Raw genomic sequence first — 17,578 nt, 5'->3', positions numbered from 1 at the left:
TTTCTGCACAGTGTTTTGAGAAGGCCATTCTACTACATTTGTAGAAAGACTGAACAAATAGAAGCAGGTAATTTTCTGCTGTTTGTGAATCCCAAGAGAATGAAAACAAGTCGCAGACTATCAAGTGCACTACATGTTTCTGTTTTCCTGTTAACATAACAAATACAGTTTTCCCAAAGCACTCAAAAAAACCCTTCCTACCTTATATCTCCTCTGTAGAAAAGAAAATACGCATAAAGCTAGTAATAAGGAATTACTTTTTTTTTTTTCCCCAAATGATAGAATCATTCAGCAGCAATAACATGATACTAGATTATTGGGATATTTCTTCCAAAACATTTATGTGCTTACTATTGTCCCACAAAACAGATAGTCTAAAGAAAGAAGCTGTAGCAATCGGAAAGATCAACACCATGGAAAAGGCGTTACAAAAGAGATAGAAGGACTGGCACAATAGAAAGGCACAACAAAGGAAGGGAAAAAGATTGCTCACCCATATCAGAAGATTCTGGGGAGGCACTCAGCCCTTAAATGAGATCTAAGAGAGGCGGAGCCAGGCTCCACCCCTTCCGGTCACACAGTGAATTGCCTTCACCTGTGCTACCTGACTGGGAGACCCTGACTGGGTCTTTTCTCCAGGTGCTCAATCAGTGGTTCAGGCCATTATTCAACATTTCCCATACACTAGCCTTTAAAAAATATAATCCACTTATCATCATCTGGAAACATGAAATGCAAAAGCAAGCCGGAACAAATCATAACACCCACCTTGTCTTTTCTCTTTTCATTTCCAACATGGACTGTTTTAAGAGTCTCCCTACCACACCAGACAGCCTGTGGAGTTCTATGAACATGCACATCAACTCTTTTTACACAAACCTCTGAAATGATGAGCTCCTTGAGATATGTGACAATCCCCTCATTCCTGTATTTTTTCATGGCTCCTGAATAGACTAGCCTCCATGGCTTCTTCCATGGTGCTTTTATACCCAGGTAGCTGACACTGCTAATTACACAAGAAATACCTGAGTACCTGAAATTATGGAGAGCCATATTTAGCAGCACAATATTCAGAGATCTCAAGAAAGAGTTTACCTCTGTTTGCATTGATGTTGTTTGTTTGACCAGGCCTGCATTTCCCTCAGCTCTACTGTAAGATGACATTTACACATTGCTAACTGAATGTAATCAAAATAACACTTGTATTTGGGACACTAACCCTTGCTACCTATTCTAGTACACGTTTTTATTGCAAGCTACTACTTACCGACCCCTAGCAAACACCCATGTAGAACATGTGTTATGTAGACTCAGAGGGTGAAAATACTAAACCATCATAAACACCATAACTGTCAAATGGAAGGAAATGATAGAGGACCAGACTCTGCCCTAAAGCTCTGCAGTGGCAAATTCTCCAGTGCTGTGACTTCAGGCCCAACCTCAAATCTGAATGTGTAAATTACAACTTTGGCACTCTCAGCTAACAGACACCTGCAACACTGTGGGAGATACGCTACCGCACAGATGATGAGATTCACTCTCATTGCTTTTTGAAGACTGAGTTACAACAAGTGAGGATGCAGAGTACATTAGACTTTCAAAGAGGAGGTCATGGGGAAAGGCAACTTGATGGTAAGCACATTTTATGAATAGGTCTGGAATATACGATGTAGATGTTATGAGAGGGAAACAATGAGGTGACTGACAGCAAAGTACTCAGAGCTGGGGCAAACGTGGAGGTAAAGTAGAATGGAAATAGCGAACCATCTGCTTTCTAATGAAAGCAGCTCTACTTGTCAGCACCATCTAGAAAAAATGATTTCTTAGTTGGAGTGTGTAACCAAGGGAAGTAGCTTTTTTGCTATATGAGGTAATACTCTCAAATGATGTATGACTTAGATAATAGCGTGGGTTAATGATCTTCAGCTGGATCAGGGAGTAAAACAAAGTAATTTCATAATACAGAACATGATGGATTAAATCATGTTAATACTAGGTATATACATTAAAGAAAATGATCTTTCTGGCATACTAAATGGCAAAATAAAAAGCACTTCTAGTAAGTTATATGATTAATTAGTGTGCCCTTTTATTTATGTACCATGATAAAGTAAAATGTACTTCTTCCAGTTACCTCCCAGGCAATTATTCTCAAAGTTATATTGAATACCCCAGCTTCATTGTATTGTACCAGTCGATCAGGAACCGCAAAGAAGGTCTCTGTCTTTGTTTAAAGGTAGATTTATTTTTTCTTTCCCTTTCCCATCCTTGCTACTAGAGGTTATTTGCTTTTCCGCTATGTACATTTTTCAGCTCAATGAAACATGAGTTTGAATACAATATTTTGATATGTTGAAAAAATGTAAGCGTTTTGTCTAGGGCACCAGAGAACGCAAAAAAAATGAAATGAGTGAACATTCATAACTCAAATATAATTCAGGCAAATATTTAAATATAGGAATGCAAGTGTGCCAGATTCCTTCCAAATTCTCAGCTTTTCCACTTCCTGCCTGCATGACTTAGCTGGTTGTCCTGCAACTTTCTACCAGATTTCCAAAGCTTTGATCACATCCAGAATCTGTTAGAAAGAAGCTGGAGATGGGTATTAAAAAGAGATTTCAAATCAAAGGAAAATCTCAAATTTGAAATATAATAGTGCCTACAAAGGGAAAAACATAATGTTTGAGAACTGCATCTCTTCCAATCTCATTTTATGTCCTTTACAGAAACTATGCCAACGATGTAAGGCATAGAAATTTTCTCTAAGAACAAATTTACCTGAGGGGAACAAAAGCTATGATTAGCACAGAATTTACCTATTTCTTAGCATCTTATGAGCCTGTAGAAATTAATACAATGCTGAAGTTAAGGCAAAGTCCTTTTCAATGATTTATTTTTGTTTTAACAAGATTTAGCAAGCTGGGAGTGTTTCTCCATTCTATTAGGGACTAACATAGTCCCTTTTCATGCAGGATTGTCTTAAAGACATGTGCTGGACAACCCAGAAAGCCTGAAAGACCATACATCTGGACAATTTTGTAGCGTTAAGTTCAGAATTCAGGTGGAAGTGTCTTGACAAGGACAAATTTGTTTCCTCGAGGGGCTCTGCACTTGCATGGACTCACCCTGTTCAAAAGACATGCATGAAAAAGTGAGTCCTGATTTTAAAACACTAGGCTGAGGGAAATGACTTTTAAAAAAGAACCAGCTAACAACAACTACCTCTCTCTCTCTCTCTCCCCTTTTTTTTTAAAGCTAGCGGCAGACATCTGTCTACTACAGCAAGCGCTTTGCATTTCTGCACAAAATCATCCTGATGATCTAAACCTAGATCCTCTCACACAGAGTTCACCCACTGATACAGTCAGTATTTGCTGATTAATCTTTTGTTTGCAACATCACTAAAGCTTTCTTCCTGCTGTGGGGTTTTTGCCTTCTCCATTGTTATGTGAAATCTGTCTTTGCTGGACATGTATTAAATCATGGTAAATACACATTCATATATTTTCAGTGGTTTTTTTTCATCTGTGCATTTTGCATTTATTCCTTGGCAAAGGAAATGCTCTGTCATCAAGCTCTACAAATGTATTTTCTGTATAATTCCATTTTAATGTGTGTGAGTGTACTCAGAATGTTCATTCTTCCTATAGTGCTGTCTTATGTTTAATTCCCATCAACTTTCAAGGGAGTTCACTATGCAGCTTGCAGACTTGTCAAACTCCTGTTATGTATGAGAAAAGGCCTGCAAATTTTCCTCGCCAGAGGCATGCGTTAACTCTTTTCTATGACCAAAGTTCCCCCAAAATGTTCTGTACACCTTTAGTAAATGTTCCTCCTTATTCAAAAGATGTAGGCATTAACCAAGCAGACTTGCATGCCATGCAGCAGTATGACACCTGCACTACTTTTGGAAGGGAAATGATTTATGATAAATATTCACTTGATTTTACCAATTTCTTCCAATAAAACCTACAGATGTTTAAATATGTTTAAACATTTCTAACGTGTTTTTAAAACAGACACATTGGATGGATTCTGCCTAGAAATACCAAATAAATACTGAAGTTCATTAATACAAAGATCTTGACCACTTATTTTCAATTAGTAAAATAAACTGGAAAACAGATTTTTTAAGGATTGTGAATTGTTAGTTGCTGGTGAGACTGTTGTCAGATTATAGAAAATGGGTGAAATGTATCACAGAAAAAAAAAAGCATACAAGCACAGCTTCTTCAGAGTGTTGGTCTAAAATAACGTTCAATTATAGCTACGCTTTAAACTTGTAGGATATAACACCATGTCAATGGGTGACTTTAGCATTTGCAAGTGCCTATGATGTGGGTGAGAGTCTTTAGCAAACAGCAGGTTTTAAACATAAAATTACATTAATTTATTTGCTGTAACAAAATTAGATTGATTAGTTATTGTTCAAACTGATTTGTTAAACAAAAGAACAGCTTTTACATTTAAAAAAAAACAAATCTGAGAGAAGAGCAGGGATGATTCTCTTGTACTCCATTATGGTTGGCAAGACTCAACTAGAAATGCAAGATATGTATAAAGAGTAATTTTGTCTCATTAAACGACAACACTAGTGGTTCCTCTTCATCTCCTTAATTCATTTCTTATAGTTTTTCTTGTCACATACACTTGTTTTATGGCTTACTAACTTGCAAGTTATGGTTGTAATTTATGGTCAAAATTGAGTGGTAGCAAATCACAGAATATTTTCATTGATTACCCTAAATTGTCTAATCTCCTGTATGTTTTTAGGACTTGATTGGGTGGTATTTACTGATTGCCTTCATCTAATTTAAAAATCAATCAATAGCAACAATGAGAGGTGGTGGATAAATCGAGTCTAATGCAGCATAACTGCAGCAAATATCCATCAAAGGCTCATTCTCAATCAAATTTGTGGTAAGTTTTAATACATAAACCAAAATGTCTAAAAGCCTTACTTCTAGAGCACATCATTTTAAAATTGTGCTCTGCAGTGTTACATCTTATTGCTCTTATGCTGTCTATTTAGGGCGTTTTTCCACCGCTAAAATGAACATATTTCACTACAATAAAGCTGTAGCAAACAAGAAAAAAAATGTCATCAGCTTTGGTTTAAAGGCACTTTGTTCCATCTTCCTCAATATTATCTGTGTATAATAATGGGAATTAACATAACATCGGCTTTTCTTATAAACTGTATGCATTTTCCCTGAGATAAACATTCTAATAAGTGTCTTGATGGGAAATGTGTTTTCTACATTGAGAAATCAATTCATTAAAGTTGCTCCTTACATTGTTGTTGGTTTTTTTTTTTTGTTGTTTTTGTTTTTTTAAAGCAACATTTATTTCCTGAAGTTTTGGATAGCAAATATGAAATAAGCTGTCTGGAACACAGTATTCTAATTTCTTGACAAAGCCACATCATACAGCAAAGGGCAGGGAGCAAATGCAGAGCTTCTCTTCTTTTTCAAGTATTGATAGTGCAAACTTAACATGCTTTTTTTTAATCTCTCATGAGAAATCATGACACAAATTACCACTTTATTTCTGAACTAAACAGGGACCTCCAGTTTATATTAACTGAAAGTAAGCTTTCTATAGGAGCATGGAAGTAAGCAGTTAAATAAATAGAACTCAGAATTATGCCTTCATTTGTATCAGGCTGAGGAGTCAGTTAAATAGTCGAGAAAAACAAGTTAAAGTTGGCCTTTAATCCATACTCAAAGTCAGACATTTAGTTTAAGACTTTACTTAGTAAACATGGAATACTGATTGCTAAGGAGATTCAGCTTTTATTTCTGCATAACATGGGGCATGTGATGCTATACACTTCTCAGGAAGTTCTGTCTTGTGCCTCGATAGAGGGAGAAGAATTTGGAGGTTTGCAGCCTTTCTGCAACTCTGCAGAATCAAAACTCTATTTGATTTTAGAGTTAAGGGTATATATTAACATAGAGGCACTCTCCTTTACTGTATTTAACTTGTATTTTGATTCAAGCAAAGAAGGTATTGAGTACAGCCTCAGAATGCTTGGGGCATTACAAAAGAATTCAGAACTGAATTTCATCAAAAGCATCCATTAAGCAGAACTTTGCAAGAGAAAAATACATATCATTTCCTAATTATTAAAAAGTGGACACGAGTTTCAGTTAATCAGAACTCAAACTCTGAAGTTAGAAACATGCAGACCAAGAAGGCAAACTTTGTGTTAACTTTGCAGCTATCCACTCTCCGAGACAGGTTTCAACACCCGTGATTCTTAATTTTTGCATAATTCAGATGAAAGCACAGACATTTCTTCTCATTCTATCAAAGCCATATTTTCTTTCAACTGTTAAAAAGGAAGACTGTCTTATATTTGTAAGGGCTCTCAGTAAAACTATTTACAAGTTCTTAGACAGTTTTGATTTTTCCTGGGATTAAAAGAAGAATGTGGCAGGCTGAGGTATTAAAGCAGGGGCTTTCCTCTCACAGCAGTTTTCTCTCTGCTACACTTTCTAACCAAAAGAGGGAAGTGTAAGGCATCTTATGAAGTAGTTTTCTCCCAAGGTCCAAGAGGTTTGGATAGTTCTGAAATCACTCGGATGAAAATCCTACATTGTGGTACTTATCCAAAGAAAGCACAAATTACATGGCTGCTATCAGTACAAGCAAATCTGAAGATACGTAAGAGATCGGGCAAACACCGCTGCTCTGGAAAATAATAATTCTACTCCAGTCAGTTTCAAAGTATCCTTTGCTGCTAAAAACCCTTGGAAAAAACCTCCAGTCCAAGTAGCAGATCACAGCACACATTACGAATATAAAAGACAACCACCAAGGAGAACCCTACCAGCAGTGTGCTGTTTATTAAAATTCTGACATTCTGAGATATCTTCTTGCCAAGGGCCCTCTTACAATGACATCTGTACACTTGTCATTACATTGCAGTTCACATTACTTACATAAACATGCCACAGGGAAACCATGACGGTTATAATTTTTATAAGATTGAAAGGTAGCCATTGTGATCATTAAAACAAACCTGAGAGAGCCTTCCTGATGATGGAATAGATTCAGTTACTTCTTCCTTCTCTGTGGGTCATTAGTTAAACAGGGGAAGGTGGGGGAGGAGGGAGAGAAGCCCATATACTGCAGGTGTTTTATCCTTTGTAAGGAGACTGCACTGAGACAAATGATTCTAGCTGGCATTTTGTACACACCGGAGATTGCTTATCGATCCAGATCAGAATATTCAGGCTGGCCCCGGGGAAAAGGCAGAGTATTTTCTGAGGGAGTTAATAACCTGGCAGCTGAGCTGTCTTGTCCAATTCACTGAACCTAGGGCTCTAATCAGGCCAGAGTTTCTTATTTTGAGAAATCTTGCCATATGTGTCTGCTAGCTGCCTTCCACTCTATTGGACCAGTGACAGTGATTGAAATGACAGCCTATAGATAGAGCCTAATCAAATTGTTTATTATCAGCCTAAATCAATATGTATAGATTGTTGAAACATCACTGTCATGCTATGGAAAACTCGTACTAATACTACATGCTGCAGGTGTAATTCTAAAATGTATTTTTCCACCCTAAATTACATCTGAATTTAGCAGAGTAAAAGAAATTATAGTGGTGTATGAGACAGTGAAAAATATACGTGTTTACACATTTCAATAAAATAACATTAAGGATTAATGCTAAAATGTCATGTTGTGCACTGCTTAAATATGTTGTCATGTTATCCGCACAGGAGAGAAGCAACAGCGCTGTGAGAAAGGAAAAAAGGACTGAAAAGAGAAGTACTTTGCCTTTGGTACAGAAAGGGAAAAATCTCATGCAGGTTTGTGCAAAGACATTTTGCAAAGCAAAACAAATTCCAGCACACCTAAAATCAAGTTTTGAGCAAGCAGAATACAGAGATGAAACGTGCAGCAATGCGAATTTCTTTGATACTACACAAATATTCCTCCAAAAAGCCTTTCAAAGAGCTTGGAGCATGAGGTCTAATGATTTGACAAGAAGGCCAGCAGGGCAAACAACTTGTACTCTGAATTTAGAAAATAACGACTAATTGCAAGCACATGAAAGGTAACCCAAGAGATAGTTTCATAAATAAATCTATATCTTCTGAAGACTCCTGGATATTCTTTTTGCACAGAAAATACATACACTCATTATGCAGAGGAAAAAAATATATCTGCAGTGGATTGGTTTCTATAGGCTTAATAAACTTATCAAGAAGAACAAGTCAGATAAAAAAAAAAAAAAAAAAGATAGAGTAGGGATATTCCTGAAGGCATGGCACTGGGAAGAAGTACCTCAGCTTTGGGACAGACCCAGTGATCTTTGTGGCCCCATGGAGCCCACCTGAGCAGTGCACGTGTGAAATTCTTCTCTTGTGTAATTGACCTGAAACAAATAATCACTTGGAGGGCGTGTGGCCCAGCAAGAGTCGATTGTGTATTTTATAACTTTTGAAGTAGGCCTACTGGCAGAATTCTGCACTGCCTAATGTGTCCTGTGGAATAATTTATTGCCTTGCTTCTCAACAAAAGAATTTTCAAAACAATTTTAAAGTACTCTGGCAAGGTAAAGGTGCCTTAACCTTAGAGTAAATTATACTTTTTGCCCTGAAGAATAGCGTAAAGTAACCCTCAGGTTAATTAATCTTTGCAATGTAACACGCTCCTATTTAAATATCATTTACGTTGTGTGATTATTGGGTTGAGTCAAATGTATAACAACTTTCAGCATTACGGCATAAGTGTTAATAAAAATAATATTGCCCTGTAGGTTGTACGGATTTAAAGTGGTGTGTTTTTCTTTGGATAAAATGTACTTTTCTTACCATGGGCATTCAGAGCTGTCCAAATAGCAATTATCTTTGGCTGACTGATTCTAGGAATTTTCCTGTTACATTCAAAATAAGAATTTCTTCATTGCCACTATAAGAAACATAGTTACTTATTCAATCTAAAACTTCAGCATGTAATTTTTTCTAAACATATGCTTAAATCCCTCCCAAGTCAGGAAAGAGGATAAGCAAATGGCTACCCTTAAGCACAGCCTTAATCCCTGATGATTTCAGTGGGACTTTCCCTTGAGTTTTGAACATGTTGCATACTCCTGGCTAAGCATAAAATATGAATACAGGTGGCTGAGTTAGGCACACAGCTGGCACAAAACCAAAACTAAACACTACTTTTAAAGTGCTTTGACCAAAATCCAGCAAAGCACTTAAGTCTAAACGTACTGCTGATTTAACTATCCCCTCTTACAGTTATTCTGGTGCAATTTCCTAGCATGAATATACTTTGGTTAGTATTTAACTTGGCATAACTGAGTGAGACACTTTTAAAGAAATGAATGCCACTGGAAGTCCTGGAAAGATATGGTAAATTTGCAAGAGATAATACCAAATTTGAATAAACTCTAAAAGAAAAAAAGAAAAACTCCTCTGCTGAAGGAACATAAGAAATGGAAAATATCTACTAAAAGAAAATAGCCTGTTGAAATGCACAACAGCAATTGCGAAGTCCCACTTTCTCCCCCAGCTGTCTGTCTTGTTCCCTAAACATGGTAAACCTGCCAGGTGATGTATTTAATTTGCACGGTGAAAAGAATGGAATCACTACATCTAACTTTGAAATTGAAGTAAGGAATCCTCCATGGAATGAAACTGGAAAAATATCATGATTTTCAGCAGGGTGGTTCAACCATCGCAGTTCAATATTATTGCAGAAAACTGTATTTACATCCTTGATTAATCTCTTTGTAATGCTGGAACAGCATTGTTCCTTTTTGTTCCCCCTCCTATGCCACCAACAGAGAGGAAGAATTCTGCCAAGCAAAAATTTCCCAATAAGCGAGTCACTAATCACATATACTTTTCTGGTTCTATAACTTGAAACTGCAGAGTCTGCTACTGAGGAGCACTGAGACCTTGGCTCCAAATGAAATGATATATGATTTAAACAGGATGCTAAATCATCTGAAAAATCAGAACTTCGGTTCTTTTTTTTCTTTTTTTTTTTAATAATTGGGAATTTCCTGTGAAAGAGATATTACATTCTTGACCAGTATTCATTTCAAGTTAAAGACAATTGATGTTAATTTTCCCACACAGTCTCATGTGTGAGAGATACTTCTTGTATCCAACACTCCTGATCATGAAAGATATAGAAAATCACCTGACCACAAAACTTCTCATCTACTCCAAACATGTGTGACAAGTACATTTGACCTCACATATTTGCACTGAGATGATCTTGTTATTCTGTAACTGTTAAAATGGCCTTAGCTTTTGCACCTTCAAGTCATTTGTTACCCACTTACAATATTTTAAACTTTTCTTTGTCAATCCTTTAAAACCTCCAACAGATCCATGGTGGCATTTCTCAGCACACATTTACCAACGTTCCTATTCATATCTGACTTGGTTTCAGAAACAGTAGCTCCTTCCAGAGACCACGGATGAAATGTCTAGATTGTACCTTGTATACTGTAAGACCCATTGAACTGGATATGCTCTAATGGTTGGGTTGAAATGTGGAAATCTATTTTAGGTTCTTTGTGGCATACAGTGAAATCCCTGTTACAGTCTTTGGGTTGAGTTATTTTTGTGTCACGTATTTTCTTTTTGTTGTATCTTAATGCAGCCAAATGACTCAAGAGAACAGAATGCATTATTTTTTTTTCTTTTCAAAGCATCTTTAAGGGAAAGTTTCATACAGTAGTGGTCAACAATGTCACTGTTAGCCAACTTTCTGGTATATATGTCTCAGTTATTAATATTGTATATTAATGAGAAGTAAATGTATCAGTGTAGCTCTACCTTGGGAAAGGACTACGTTTAGGACCCTCCTAGAAATCTAGTATAATTCTTACTTATACCATACTTAATGCTTAAGTTATTGCATATTATTAGATCAATTTATTTTATTTTTGGTTATTTTTGCTGCGGGCTGGTTTGTTTTTGCAAAACAATGGAATGTAAAACTAAGTGCTACTGTTACAAAGTCTACAGGTTTATTTGTTGCTTCTCCCCCCATTTTGTATAAACAGCAAACATATTAAGAGAAGATGCATGGCGTACCAAATTCTCATCCAATTCAAAGAACATAATCATTCCAAATCAGATTGTTCAGGACACACAAAATGCAGTATTAGAGTCACCACTGCAATCTTTACCCTGCCTCCTTCTTAATAAGCATTGCAACTGTCAGACTATTGCTGTCTTTCATTTAATGCATCATTATCTATCAACATATGGACAATACTAATGCAGTGATTATTAACCCACAAATATTTATGATCTAAATGTACTTAAAAACACAAAAGTATTTTTATTCACTGTTTGCAATGATCTCTACAGTACTCTAAGTGATTGCTATAAATTTCTGTACAACACAAATAAACAAACAGAAAACCACTGCCAGAATTAAGAATAGCTGAAGTTTTGCCTGTTTTTCTGCTAGCCTCTGGCAATCCACTTTCAGTTTTCTTGGATACTATACAGAATTTAACAACTTCCCTTTTTGTCATATGAACCGTAAGGCCAGTGACTCTACAATTAAGTAGACTTCTCCACTAGTGACAAACAAAGCCACATGCTGAACTATTTTCATTTTTTCAGTTGTATTGTGATGTTGCTAAATAAATCCAGTAATGTCACAACAAAGGCGTACTTGTGCTCAGACTCACACAATTTGCAACCTAAATGTCAGAACTAAAACATTAGTACATGACTGAAAAGAGAAAGGATAATAGAATACAGACTTGTGTCCTACAGAACTTCTATACATAGGCCTGTTTCACTTCAGATGCACAAATAATTGATGCACTGTACAAATCAGACCTGCAAATAGGTTTGCCTTTCAAACTGTAATGCCAAGTCCCTCAACAAAAATTCTGGCCAGAGTTATGCACTTCAAAAAAAAAAAAAAAAAACAACCAGAAATGTGGAAAAGTGTAATATTAGAAAGTTCTAAATTCACACTACACTTCAGCAGCATAAAGAGGGATAATCAAGAACTGTGATGGTGAACTTCTGGAAGACAGAGTTTAAGAAGTGAAATCCATTCCAACAGTGCAGTGTCACGCTGCTCAGCTTAATTACAGCACCTTGTCTTCATCAACTGGAAAAACAGTTAGTGTGCTGTTTGCAGAGTGCTGGCAACCATCCTGAATATCCTGCACTCCCATTCTTTGTGTGGATCTACATATAGCAGAGATGACAGGTGATCCCTCTGCCACACTTCTAGACAGATAATCCTATTTTGCTTAAACACAAGATAAAGTGGTACAGATCATGCTGTTCTAATGTGTTAAGATAGACCTGTAGAAGTGAAAGTCAGTCCTAAAGTAATATCATTATCTTTTTACTTGATGCCAGGAGGAGGTGGAACAACTTTATATATATATATATTTGTTTCAGAAGTTTATATATATATAATATATATTTATACAACACGTTTTTATATATATATAAAATATATATAAACAATGAAAAAAATACATAACAGACTTCTGAAACACTTTATGGACCTTACCTTGATAAACACAAAGGAAAATTCCAAGGACTTTGTCTGCAGAGAGAAAATTGCCTAAATTGTCTGGAAAAACTCTTTGACCCACTCAGGTTGTATGAAGCTTGTTGCCAAAACCAGCCCCAAGCTCTCCCATCTTAAATGCTTGTGCCTCTTGCTCAGAACATACAGCCTAATGAGGAAAAACCACTATTTTACCGTGATAAAGACTGCAATAGGATGGTGCTTGTACAGGTATCTATGAGTTGATCTTCTTGATGTGGCTTAGTAATATTAAATTCAAGTTTTTTTAGGTGTAAATTTACAGATAGCGCATGCAAAGAATTCTAAGGTTTCATTATTCTATTATTTTAAGTAGAACACTGAGCACATCAATGCTACAACAATACAAATTAATCAAACAGAAAAAGTAAAGTAATTAAAGCTGAGCAGTGAGACTGATGAATTCAGAGGTAGCGGAAACTTCTGTAATGCATATTCAAGAGCCTGAGTAATTAGGTGTAACTGTAGAAAGGCTGTTAACATGCCCATTATTGTGTAGTTATGAAATCTACTTCACAGAGGAACCAAATACACTGCTTTCGTGGCTTACTTCAGATAACTACACAAAATTAGAGAGGAAATATGGTACTGTGAATTAGCAGATGGAACAGGAGATAAAAAGTTTCCTTAAGTCATTATAGTTTGATCCGTGTTCAGTTCTGCACACCTCTCCCCCAGTACAAAAGAGACCAAGACATACTAGAAGGAGTCTGGTGGAAGGTTAATGAGATGTTCAAGGGTCTGGAGCACCTCTCCTATAACGAGAGGCTGAGAGAGCTGGGACTGTTCACCTTGAGAATTGGAGGCGCAGGAAATTTTATCAGTGTGTACAAATACCTGAAGGACAGATGAAAAGCCAGACTCTTTCAGTGGTGCTCAGTGCTAAGACAAGAGGCAATGGGCGCAAAAGGGAATGAGGGAGGTGCCATCTAAACATGTGGAAGCACTTGTCAAGTGAGGGCAAAGTTAAGGAGATGAAGACAAATCTACAGAGACTGATCCATACGACAGTTGTACCATACTGAGTCATTTTTGGTTGGAATTCTTTGTAATAGACAGAGGCAATGATAACTTCAACAATGTGAGATTAGCTCTAACGTTGAGCACATAAGAAAGTGTGTGTAGTAATCTTATAAAGTAAATCAGAATAATGCAGAAACAAGAAAAAACCACCTTGCCTGCCTTGGCAATAGCGGAGTAAAAGATTAGTCTGATACAACAACAGAATGGAGGAAGAGACGACAGAACACCAGCTTGAATCAAAACAATGATGAGGCAACTTATTTACAATAGAAAGTAATCCTTTAGGTTTTTGAAAATATTTGGTGCTTCCCCTCCCTCAGGCTTTGTTTCCCTACAATAGTTGCAATTGTTTTCAGACAGAGATGTAGTTGCTGCTCTCACCCCCACCAGATGCTCACAACTTGCAGTTTTAAAAATATTTTTCCTCTAAATCACAGGAATGAAAGATGATTACTCTAAAATATTCATTCTCTCAGTGTTTTGTAATGGAAAGACGCATAAGATCCTTACTTAAATGCATGTGGATTTGACTGGATCTTTCCCAGAGTCTCTAAGGTGTCATTTTATGGTTGGAAAATCAGTTTTACATTTATCCCCTTGTTTCTCTGAAACTGCCAGTAAGTCTGTGAAATGGGGAGCATGCCACATAATTAGAAAGCTATCCACTGTTAACTTTCTATTACCCTATGCCTTTTCTAAAGGGAACAACACATGCCCTAGAGGCAGTACTTCAGACAGCTAATACAAGAAGCCCTCAAGAATTTCCACAAAGACTTCAACTTATATAACAAATGTGAGTTCATAATATGGTACCTAAAGCTATGCCCTTTAAGGAGTGCGTAGCCTTTGAACACTTAGTAAAACCACACTAACAGTCAAAAACATAGTGGAACAGTTCTTCTTAAACTGAAGCCTTTTCTCTTTAGGTTGAAGCCAAGTCAGGTTTCAGTACCCTAGACTTGTGCTTCAGTCTTCATAGGAAGTCATATTTCTGCAACAAGCATATTAAGAAGAGGAAACTTTTGTCTCCAGGCTCATATTGCTAAGTTTAGATTGTCACAGAGAATACTTTTTACAAAGTAAAAAATATGAAAGATAGTATCAGTGGAAATGACATAGTGAACTGATAGAATCCAGATGAAAGTCTGCAGGATGTAAGGGAAAAAATCCAGTAATATTCTGTAACCAAAATCTACAATCTTAAAAGAGAACAAAAAGGATCCTCATGAAAATTGAACAATGGAAAACTCTTTAAGGTCTTCCAGTTGAAATCATCTTTTTATGTTTGAAATACTCCAGTCAGTAATATTTAGTATTACTTTCACATAGTAACACCAAATTTAATTGATGCCAATTCAGCACACTGTGAGAAAGTTACTATGACGATGTCTCTGTCTTTCTGATATCTAGGTTACTGAGGCTGTGTACCGCTGAGCTCTGCTCCTGAGGGCGCAGTGCAGCACATCAACAGCCGATGCAGACAGAACATCCTTTCCCACTCGCAGACCATAGCCCTGCCATAGCTGTCGAGGCAGTGCTGGGAGTGCTGCCAGATTTTCTGAAAATGGTGACAGGAACTGAAGGTATTGTTCCAGTCTCAAACACAATTCAAGAATTAGACAATGAAACTCACGCTACTGTCAATAAAATTCTGGCCAAAGGTCAGGAAACTGTCTGGTGAGGACATATCTACAGGTGAGAAGGAAAAATCCTATTCCTACCCAAAGACTATACATAGGGCACACGTATTGTAGAGTTGTGCCTCAGTTAATGCTATTTGCACTGTGACAGACTATCCTATAGTATATGCACACCTTTTTTCCAGTGACTTCATTAAAGAAGCACTCACTTCCCTGTATCTGCAACAGGCTATTGAATACACAGTACATAGGTTGCTCCAAAAGTAATGCCTCCTTTCTTCCTATTTCCATGGAAGCTACAAAAGATACAAAGAGCACAAAATGCTGATAGAACAAACTCTCAGCTACAAAACACTATTTTTCAATGTAGACACCACCATTAGCTCTGCATTTTCACCAGCAATGAACAAGAGCCTGCATGCTGCACTCGTAAAAATCTGCACCAGCAGAGGTGACAGCCTGTTGTCACCACTGCTGAAACGCACCGCCCACTGTTTCACTGTGCTCACATCCACTGGTTGTCTCCAAAAACATTAAGCAAGCATTCATTGACATTCATACACACTTTCATGTCAGACACCATTTGGTCAGACTGCCCCTAAGCTGCCACCTGTCACACGGCAATGAAATTGAATGGAATTGCTGGGAAGGTTCAACCTCTACTGCCATACCACCAACATCCACCTCTGACATCGTGGGCCAACATAATAAAATAGGAGGCATTACTTTCAGAGCAGTCCTTATATCAGAGGCAAATCATTTAACAGTATGTCAGTAGGAGCAAATGAAAAAAGCCAAATTACTCCATGATAATTATTTGCTGTTGGATTCATCTTACGGTCTTCTATTTATTTACAGGTAAGTTAAAAACAAAGCCATCTGATTTCTACTAAAGCACAAAGAACACATCAGTTTTCTAACAATGTTCAGACCTGTCACAATTAAAGCATTCTGTAATACAATGCTTTCCCTTCACACACCAGCCTGTAGTGGCCCAGCTGTAGAGCCCGAAGTTGGACTGAGAAATTTTGCTTTCCACCTCTTATCAACTTCTCTGTTGATGCCAAGCTGCATAACTTCATAGCTCGGCAGTTCAAATCCTATGTCTGCAACAAACGTGGCAACAGCTCTGTCTTCTGCTCCTGACACTGTAGTGCTCATATGCTGCACTTCTGTGCTGGAAGAAACTAAGTGACACAGCAGGTATTTTCTTGATGCATGCATATTGACATTGGAGTTTTGCTATGCCCTCGTATTTCTTTCACTCAGTTGTTATCTACTGTTTTTACCTACAACGTCTGATGTTATCAGCAACCCTGACTTGCTATTTACTGGAAGTCAGATTCTGCAGAACCCAAGACTTTCTGAACCTTTATCTTTTTTTTGATATTTACTAAATAAACACAATGTCACAATGAGAAAGTTAATTTCACTCTGTTCTTTGAAACGCTTAACTACCATGGGGAAGAATAACATCAAAAGTCACTGTGAACTGAATGATTTTGAAAGAGAGATTAGAAAAAAAGGACTCACAATAGGGGAAAAAAAGAACACACAAAAAACCCCACAAGACAGCACATATCTAACCAAACTTTGATACGGATTTACTTCACAGTATTTCATAAAATCATACACTTATTCATGCCATGTTTATTGAAAATAAACAGGTGGGAAATAAATAAATAACTGAAATGCAGCTGCCAAAGAAAAGGTTATTTATGTTCAAACTGTACTGGAGAAATTAGTCAAGGGCGATTCATGCATGTGAAAATATGATTTGTAACACTGCCAAGGTCGATAAGACCTTAGGGAGTAAATGCTAACCATACAAATCAAAGATGCCTAGAGGCAGTTTTGAAGGTGCATGGCAAGGCTTTAATAGTTTAAAAAAAAATAACCTGCTAATAATCCAAATGAATAAGCAATGATACAATGAGAACAAATAATTTGTTTATGAAACGAACAAACCATTCCTAGATGGCCTTCTCTCCACTGATTGGATTGTCCAAGCCTAAAATCAAACCCTTCTCTCCTGCGTTTCTTTCCTGTTCCACAATTCCTGATGTTATACCTACTTAAAGCAGAGAAAGGAGCTACACTTTATCAGGCTGATTAAGGAGAGTTCACATTTTTCACAAGCTTTTCACCGGACTGCCTGAGACTGCACTGCCATTTACTCATGATAAGGTCCCGTCCCACACACTTACGGTAGGACCATATTCACAGAAGCAAGTATCCAATTCCTCCTCCAATTTGGAAAATAAAGATGCTACCAGTCTAACTAAATCAGAGCTGCTGAACTAATTTGCTTGTAAAAATATTTGAACAAAAAGATAGCTTTG

The 17,578-nt window shown here is 37.0% G+C and overlaps 2 long non-coding RNA genes across 5 annotated transcripts in view; one reads left to right on the top strand and one right to left on the bottom strand.

Moving 5' to 3' along the window:
* LOC110404383 overlaps positions 1 to 17,578 on the bottom strand; it is a 203,447-nt gene that overhangs the window by 83,544 nt on the left and 102,325 nt on the right. The gene's annotated exons all lie outside the window — the stretch shown is intronic.
* On the top strand, positions 2,137 to 3,720 carry LOC110404389. The gene is made up of 3 exons (XR_002442217.1): positions 2,137 to 2,236; positions 2,973 to 3,151; positions 3,256 to 3,720. It is a non-coding gene; the product is annotated as an uncharacterized LOC110404389 (long non-coding RNA).

Source organism: Numida meleagris, chromosome 10, assembly GCF_002078875.1.
Source record: "Numida meleagris isolate 19003 breed g44 Domestic line chromosome 10, NumMel1.0, whole genome shotgun sequence".
Lineage (NCBI taxonomy): Eukaryota > Metazoa > Chordata > Aves > Galliformes > Numididae > Numida > Numida meleagris.
Note: the sequence above shows the minus strand (reverse complement) of the source record. Positions and strands in the feature narration are given on the sequence as shown.